The following is an 8,873-nucleotide window of genomic DNA, read 5'->3' on the forward strand; positions in this document are numbered from 1 at the left end:
CAGATGTCATCTTTAAATTGCCTGCCGACACAATTTCTCCTATTTATATTGGCTATCTGTGAAGGTTTTCAGCAGTCGTTATGTTAACTGTCAAGTTTGTAGGCATGTGTTTGGGTGGTATTCATTTTTATTTTCAAAATATATGATCATCATTGTTTTTTTAGGAAAATCAAGTCCCAGCATAGTTTTTTCGTGAATTATTTCATAATATATTACAACAACCTTTATCATGTCAGTAGTTGTATTATTGTTGTAATTAATGGTGGTAAGTTTGGTGGGTGATCATTTCAGCACATTATATACATGTACATGTATATGAGGTTATTACGAGGATACTGCAAAATATGGATGAAGACAGTACAGCGGGAGTATCGACCAACGCGCAGTAGAGGTCGATTGCAACCAACATTTTTTCCTCCCATGGGAATTACGAAATCTAAAACATTGAGAACTTTTTTTATTATTAGAGAATGCGTATGCACATAATCATTCCATATTTGGAATTCATGTTTCCTAATATGGTAGGATGAAAATACCCAATACCCAGTGCAATACCACAAAATTATGGCCCCCGGTAATATATGGTGTTACAGTGACAAACGTATTATATGAGGTTATTACGAGGATACCTCAAAGTATACACGAAGATAGTACAGCGGGAGTACCAATGCGCAGCATACTGTCTGAGTGCATACTTTGAAGTATTCCTGTAATAACCTTATTATTATAAATTTTTCCTTCCAAGAACACATCATGGGAATGCTGAAATCCAAAAAGTTTAAAACAAATTCGGTGAACGTCTTTGTGTGGAGTCCGGTCAAACTCTGCTGGCAATCAGGTTTGTTAGCTCCGCTGTCGACTTTGTCGAGCGGAGCTTATCATATTAGTGATTGTCCGTCGTCGTCGTCCGTCGTTGTCCGTGTCAATGTTTTACTTTTTCGACTTCTTCTTGAAAACTACAAGCCTGAATGCTTTGATACTTGGTGTATATGTACCTTGGGTAGACCTCTCTTAGGTTTGTTCATTTCATGTTGATATCTTCAATTCTCTAATTTTGGTGAATATTTTTGTCTTTTTTGGTAAAAAGTGATATTTTCGACTTCTTGTTAAAAACCGCAAGTGCAATTGCTTTGATATTACATATATAGGTACTACATGTGGACCTCTCTCAGATTTGTTCATTTTGTGATGATATCTTCAATTCTCCAATTTTGGTTAATATTTTTGTCATTTTTGGTAAAAAGTGATATTTTCGACTTCTTGTTAAAACCAATAGTTCAATTGCTTTGATATTACATATATAGATACTACATTTAGACCTTTCTCAGATTTGTTCATTTCGTGATGATATCTTCAATTCTCCAATTGCATGTATGTATGTGTGTCTTTTCCACTAATATCTCAAAAAACCAATTATCAGATATTAATGAAACTTGGTACATAGATGCTCTGAGTTAACGCTCAGACATGGTTAGGTTTTGGTTGATATTCATGTGTATTAATTACCGACCGAATTTGCATATTAATTAGCACACTTTCGCTTGGTACATAGACGCCTTGGCATATTAAGCAGACCCTATTAGTTTATGTTGAAATTCTTTGCATATTAATGACCTAATCTATATATTTATTAGCCAATTTTAAGCACTTTCATTTGTTTCTCATGTACCATTCAACTGATTTTAATGGAGTTTGGTACATAGATGTTTTGAGAGAATGTGTAGACCTGATTGGTTTTTGGTTGAAATCTGTGCATATTTATTACCTATTTTGCATATTAATTAGTCATTTTTAAGCATTTTCATTTGTTTCTCATGTACCATTCAACAGATTTTAATGGACCTTGGTACATAGATGTCTGAAATAATGTGTAGACCTGATTAGTTTTTGGCTGAAATCTGTGCATATTTATTACCTAATCTGCATCTTAATTAGCTAATTTTAAGCATTTTTACTTGTTTCTCATATACTATTCAACAAATTTCAATGAAACTTGGTACATAGATTCCCTGGGATATTGCGCAGCCCTGATTAGTTTTTTGGTTAAAATTCTTTGCATTTTAATTGCTTAATTTGCATATTAATTAGCCAATTTCAATGAAACCTAATACACAGATGTTTTGGGATAATTCTCAGAACTGGTTAGTTTTTGGTTGAAATCTGTGCACATTAATTAACTAATTTGCATATTATAATTGAATCTTTGGAACCACCCTAATCATCGCTTGCAGTTATATTTTGTTAAATGCCACAATTGCTCTAATAGAAGCACATGTGCTAACTGTATATATATATAGGAAATACTACCAGTATTCTTTATTTGTACTTCATGCCACCAATACTTTCAACAATACCTAAGCTTTCTTTGATTTTCTTCTGATATTTGTCTTAGTTGGTTCATACTGCCCTCTGGTGTTCATACTTGGATTTTGCTTTTGTTTTTTATTCCAAATAATGCTAATATCAATGTCCTCCACTGGTGTGTGTTCAGGTTATGTGATTATTTACAGATGACAAATTTATGTACAGCATCACATAATTTCCATGATTTGTTTTTAATAATCATTTACTGTGTGGTTCATATTTTGATAGGTTTTTGGATTGGTCTAATATAAGTGTTGTGATACAGATTTGTGTTTCTGTGTAGGATTGTGTGGTTTTATAAACTCCACTGTCACCATGGTTATTAGTGTTCATATCAGTGGCTGTCCGTCGTCTTCTGTTCATTGTCTGTTGTCCATTCACTATGAAATACAATGTACATTTTCATCTTCTTCTTGAAGACTACCAGCTCAATTGTTACGTAACTTGGGAGGACAACTCTGTAAAATTTGTTTATTTCATGACAATATCATTAATTCTATATTTATAGCGAATATTTGTGTCTTCTTGAACACTACTAGCTTGAACCAGAATGTGTAATCCCTTGAATACGGTTTCAGCCCTTAAATATTTGCCCATTTTCTTCAGCTAGTTGTGTTAATGTGACCAATGTTTTATAAAGGCAAGTCCCACAACATAACGGTAACATCATTCTCCTTCCCATAGTTCCTTGCAGTTAGAACACCGAAAATAACCTTGCCACTATACACCTTTTACTATGTGTATTCTTGGTATGTTTTTGTTGTTAGAGTGTATCAATAGCAACCACACCTCATCAAATTATTAATCATAATGGTGTATGTATGATATTGTGTACAATTTTGTAACTATTGGCAACTTCACATGCGCCACTTGTCATTTTACCATCAGTTGCAAGATGATCTGTTTAATGAAGGCCAAGAACACAAAATAAATGACTACATATTAAAACAGCTAACAAGTACACTAGCAATACACTACATAGTCAAATCATTTAGAGAAAGATTTACAGATTCCATTGTAGTGTGAGCACATTCCGTACCATGTGTGTCACTCCATCATACATGTATATCATATATAATCATCAAATGGTTTCTAGATGAAAATTGAGGTCTACATCAGACAAATGACATTGATGTCATGTGCGATCAAGTGTTATTGTATTTAACCACAAGCCAATTATAAATATGTTGTAAATATGTAAATATTTTGTTAATATTTTATTATACTTTGCTTTTACTTTCATTAATGCAGTTGGTCGTGGTTGTTATGTTACATGTGGTCCTGCAGCAAGTGGCAAAACATCTTTGATTCGACAAATCTGTGGTCTGGAATTTGATAGTAAACATAAGATAACTGATGGGGCAGATATTTCAACGATTCGCACTAGTAAATCAGGACCCTGGAAAATAATACATAAAGGTAAGACATTTACAATGCACGAATCATTATATAGAAATGACCCTCTTCTAAAACTGGTAATATAACCATTGCTATGTTCCTTAAAATATGTAAATGAAAACATTAAATAAGTTGTCTAAAATTGTCTAAAATCGGTAGCAGGCTTCATTTTCACCAGCAGATTATATTGTCACACTTGATAAGTGAGAATAGATTTGTTACCAATACATTCTAACAAAGTGTTAGAAAATGGCCTAATTCACTACCTTCAATTACCCACCATAGACTCCAGTCAGTCAAAATGACTATTTTGGACTATAGGCATTAATCAGCAATTCTGCCAATGATGGTGAGATAGAATCTAGATCAGGGGAAGCCCCATGACCCCAAAATTCTTTTCCCTTATGTCTTGAACCACGTGACCGAGCCCATATGGCGGCGCCATCAGGGCTGAATATCCACTCTGCTACTTCTCTGCATCGAGTGGAGATCAAGTCTAGTGTCTCTGCCTGGATCACCTGCTTTTTTTCCTGTCTCGGTTTCTGCTTGGGTCGTTGTCGCTGCACAGCATCCGACATTGTGGCTGGTAGGATAAGTTGTCCTTGTCATTGTTACCCTCGTGTCATTTTTCCTTTTTGTGTGTAGTATTTTTCACAACAAAGAAATAAAACCCGAGCGACGTAGCTTAGTCACTTGTTGGTTTTGTTACATCTCCATTTCCTACTGTAATTCGCTTTCCTCATGCATGTCGTCTTCATTTTATGCTTGATCTATGTATTTAGAAATGAATAGATGTAATGACAGCACCAGGGCACGCTGCCATTTTTTTGGTCTCCCCAGTTTTGAGTCGACTGTGCAGTGGTTATATTTATCGGTTAAAAAGTTAGTTGCGTGTTTGGCATGAGTGGAAAGTTCTCATGCTCGGTTACCGGTGCTTCATGCACCAGGACGTCGAGTAGGAGGCCTGATGGTGGAGGTACTAATATTTGTTCTCGGTTTCCCCCCGCTGATCGGAGGGCATCCTCACAGTCTGTTTTTTCAGGCGGTGGTTTACCCGATTTTACTGGCTGCAGCAAGGCTGTGCCCCTGGAGGCTTTCCTCCTATGGGGCCCGTTGCGGGTCCCTTTGTTGTCCAAGTTGAGGGCTTTGGTCGAAGGACTGTTGGGGCAATTGCATCCCTGGCAGGCCGGGTAGATCAGACGCAGTCGGAGCAAGCTGTCTCCACTGCAGCCGCTCAGTGGCAAGCAGGAAGAAACTTGAAAGTATGTTTGCATTCAAACACGTCTCTTCCGGGGAACCCCCATTCCCAGCCGCAGCTCTCCCACTAATATGTGGTGAGGCCGAGGCTCAGGCTAATTGCATCAGGCCTCATACGGCACTGAATGCCAACAGGGTGGTGGCAGCCTCCGATTTTGGGGCAGAGCTTTCAGGGCAGGGCACACTTGACCCCCCCCTACTTTCAGCCAACCAGGGTTCCTCGCATGGTAACAGTACAACGGTATCGAATTTATTATTGTGTCTGGTCTCCGTTGTGCGAAGGGGGACAGCCGCATTCCATGGGCGTTCTCGCCAGCTCAATCAGAGACGACCTATCCCACGCTGAGGGCAGAGTTGCTTGAACGCATTATTGTGCATGCCCAGGACTCGGAGGCAGAACGCAACAGCCTCATAGACCAGGCAACACATTTATAGGTAGGCCACCGCACATCTACGTGCGACATTCCCTAGTGTCGCCTGGCTCTCTTGGCCGGGACCACTACTGTACTCTGAGGCGCGACCTTAAACGCATGTGTTTTTCGCAGACAAACTGAGTCAGGGGGTACGTTCCCACCTCAGTGACACAGACAGGATATCTTCCACCCTCTTTGTTCGGGGAATGGCGGGTACAGTCTTGGAGCTTCGGAGTGCAATGAACCAGAGGGTTCAGATCAAATTCGCTAGCCAGTTGGCCCTGCCAAGGGTAAGCGAAGGGCGCCCCAAGCACAGAAAACACAATGCCCTAGGGCGTCTTCAGTTAGCCAGAGTCAGCCATACCGCCATTGTTACCAATAGCATCGGTACTACCACTGAAGATGGCCACGCAGACGATACACCACCAGTACCCCCAGTTATAATTAATGCTCTATTAAAGGATCTGGAAGCTTTTAGAAACATATTTGTGCAACAGAACAAATATATACTAGACTTGGAAGGCAGAATACGTAGTCTTGAATCCAAGATAAGTTCTAACGATGGCTGTATGGAAAATGTACCATCTGGTATTTCGGAAGAGCACTGTGAAGTCATTCATTCTCCACCACAAGCTCCGCCATATGAATCTGAATCAGATCGGCTTAATTCAATTATTATTGGAGATTCACTTCTCCGTGATATTGATTCAAGTAGATTATACAAAACCGAAGTGATTGCAATGTCAGGGGCGCTTTTCCCGGATGTTTCAAGGTGTATTGACAATATGTCAGAATTTATTGCAAAGAGCGACTCGGTTATCATTCATTGTGGAACCAATGATGTTCAGAATTTTATTTTTGAACATGACATCGTTAACGAATGCACATCATCTGTTAACAAAGTTAAAGCTATTAATCCAGCAACCAAGATTTTTATTTCAAGTGTGTGTCCAAGAGACGACTATTTGCGTGCAGCTGTGAATTCTTTAAACCGATCACTTCGACTCGTGGCGGAAAACAATGGTGCTTCTTTCATTGACAATGACACAATATTACGTAACAATGCTGGTACCATTAACACTAACTTATACAGTGATAAGGTTCATTTGAATGCACGGGGTACAGGCAGGTTGGTGGGAAATTTTAATACCATGTGTCCTATCACTCGATCCATCCAGTTTTCAAACCGACGTAATAGTGCTCATCATAGAAGTATCCATGGGGATAATTTGAATCCTCATATCCACTCTAATAGCAGACGACGTGCTACAGCTGTGGTAGTGTTGGTCATACTTTCCACGTGTGTAATTTAAATAGGCAGCAGCACAACAGTAGCAATGTAAAGTGTTACAATTGTGGCGAGGCAGGCCATACAGTTCGCGTATGTCGTCAAGTAACAGGTATTCGATGCTGGAGTTGTGGGAAAACGGGTCACAAGCAGAAACACTGTAACTTTTAGATATCCGGCCAGGATGAGACGGCCGTTTCTAGCCACTCCAGTTGTAGTGTTTCGGACAATTGCAATCTCGTGAATAATTTAAACCTCCAGAATGGTCTGAGGCTTGGGTTTATTAATATTAACCATTTATCTAACAAAATTGATGAGCTTAATTTGATACTTACTGCTGATTGTAAAAAACAAGTCGACTTATTTTTTGTATGTGAAACCTTTCTCAATTCGTCTTACCATGACAATGAGTTTCATATTAATGGTTTCAATTTAATTAGGCGGGACCGTCCAAATGGGAGAGGGGGTGGTCTTGTGGCTTTCATCAACTCCGACTTCGTTTTCAGTCGTAGACTTGACCTTGAGAACAATTTTATTGAAATTATGTGGATTGAATTAACTCCACCCACTTGTAGGTCTATTTTACTTGGTTGCGTTTATAGACCTCCAAGTACTCTTTATAACATAGATGTGCTGTTAGCTCATAACATTGAAAAAGCTTATCTAGAAGGTAAAGAAATGTATATTTTTGGTGACTTTAATTATGATGTTCTATCTAATTGTACTCACTACTTGTCTAATTGCTTAGCTGATTTAGGCTTTTCTCAAATTATTAATTATTATTACGAGGCCTGCGTCCGGTAAATGTCTGGACCATGTTTATGTAAATCACAATGAAAACGTTATTTGGCTCTCATTCACAACTTGGGTATTTCGGACCATAACCCTATATTCGTGGTTCGCAAACTCCGTTCCTTCCCTCAATCAAACAATCATGTTTCTATTCGTTATAGAAATTTCAAAGTGTTCGTTGAGTCACTATTTTTGGCTGACTTTCGGAACACGCCTCTAATTTCCGTTCACAACATTACTGATACTAATTTAGCTTTTGAGACTTGGCATTCTATTTTTAATAATATTTCTGATTCGCATGCCCCATTTGTTTGTAGACGTGTGAAAAAATTAAGACAGCCAGGATGGCTGAATACGGACATTCTACTTAAAATTAGAGAAAGAGACAAACTTCGGAGGCGTGCACGTACTTTATGTGATGTTACTGTCCTAAACCATTATAGAGCCAAACGTAATCTGGTAGTTAATTTAATCAAGGCCGCTAAGAAAAACCATTTTATTCAACTTATCAAAATCAATAGCTCCAACAGTGCCGCCTTGTGGAAAACCCTTAACGATTTGATCAGTGGTGGTAAATCTAACTCTCTCAACGTTAATATTTCAGTTGGCAATAACCTCGAAAAAATTGTTAATAATTTCAATACACATTTCGCTTCTGTTGCCGACAAGTTACGACCCAATGTTTCAGTGGGTGATTCATATTTTACGAATTTACGGAAAGTTATTGAACCCAAATTGACCAATACTCGACAATTTGTTATTCCGCCGGTCACATGCCAGTTCGTGAAGAACCAACTGTTTTCACTATCTAGTTCTAAGTCAGCTGGCCTTGACAATACATCATCTAAACTTTTGCGTATTTCTGCTCCATTCATTTGTGAAAGTATTGTTTATTTATTCAACCTTAGCATTTCATCAGGTATTTTTCCAGACATGTTTAAGCATGCCAAAGTTATTCCATTACACAAGGGCGGATCCCAGGACTTGTGTAATTTTCGTCCAATTTCGCTTCTCCCAATAATCTTTGAAAAACACGTGCATGATCACTTATACCATTATTTGAACAGTAATGATTTAATTTCTAAATCGCAGTCAGGTTTTCGGAAATCACATTCTTGCCATACAGCTATGATTAAGCTATGCGATGCATTACTTAGCAATATGGATGATGGCTTATTGTGTGGTTTGCTTTTCCTTGATTTAAGCAAGGCGTTTGATATGGTAGATAAACGTGTATTATTAAATAAGCTCTCAATTTATGGCATTTCTCCAATCTCCCTTGTTTGGTTTAATTCTTATTTAACTGACAGAAAGCAAGTTGTGTATTTGATGGGTAAACAGTCGGATGCTGTCAATATTCG

The sequence above is a fragment of the Saccoglossus kowalevskii genome, chromosome 20 (assembly GCF_978046115.1).
Source record: "Saccoglossus kowalevskii chromosome 20, keSacKowa6.1, whole genome shotgun sequence".
In the NCBI taxonomy this organism is placed as follows: Eukaryota; Metazoa; Hemichordata; class Enteropneusta; family Harrimaniidae; genus Saccoglossus; species Saccoglossus kowalevskii.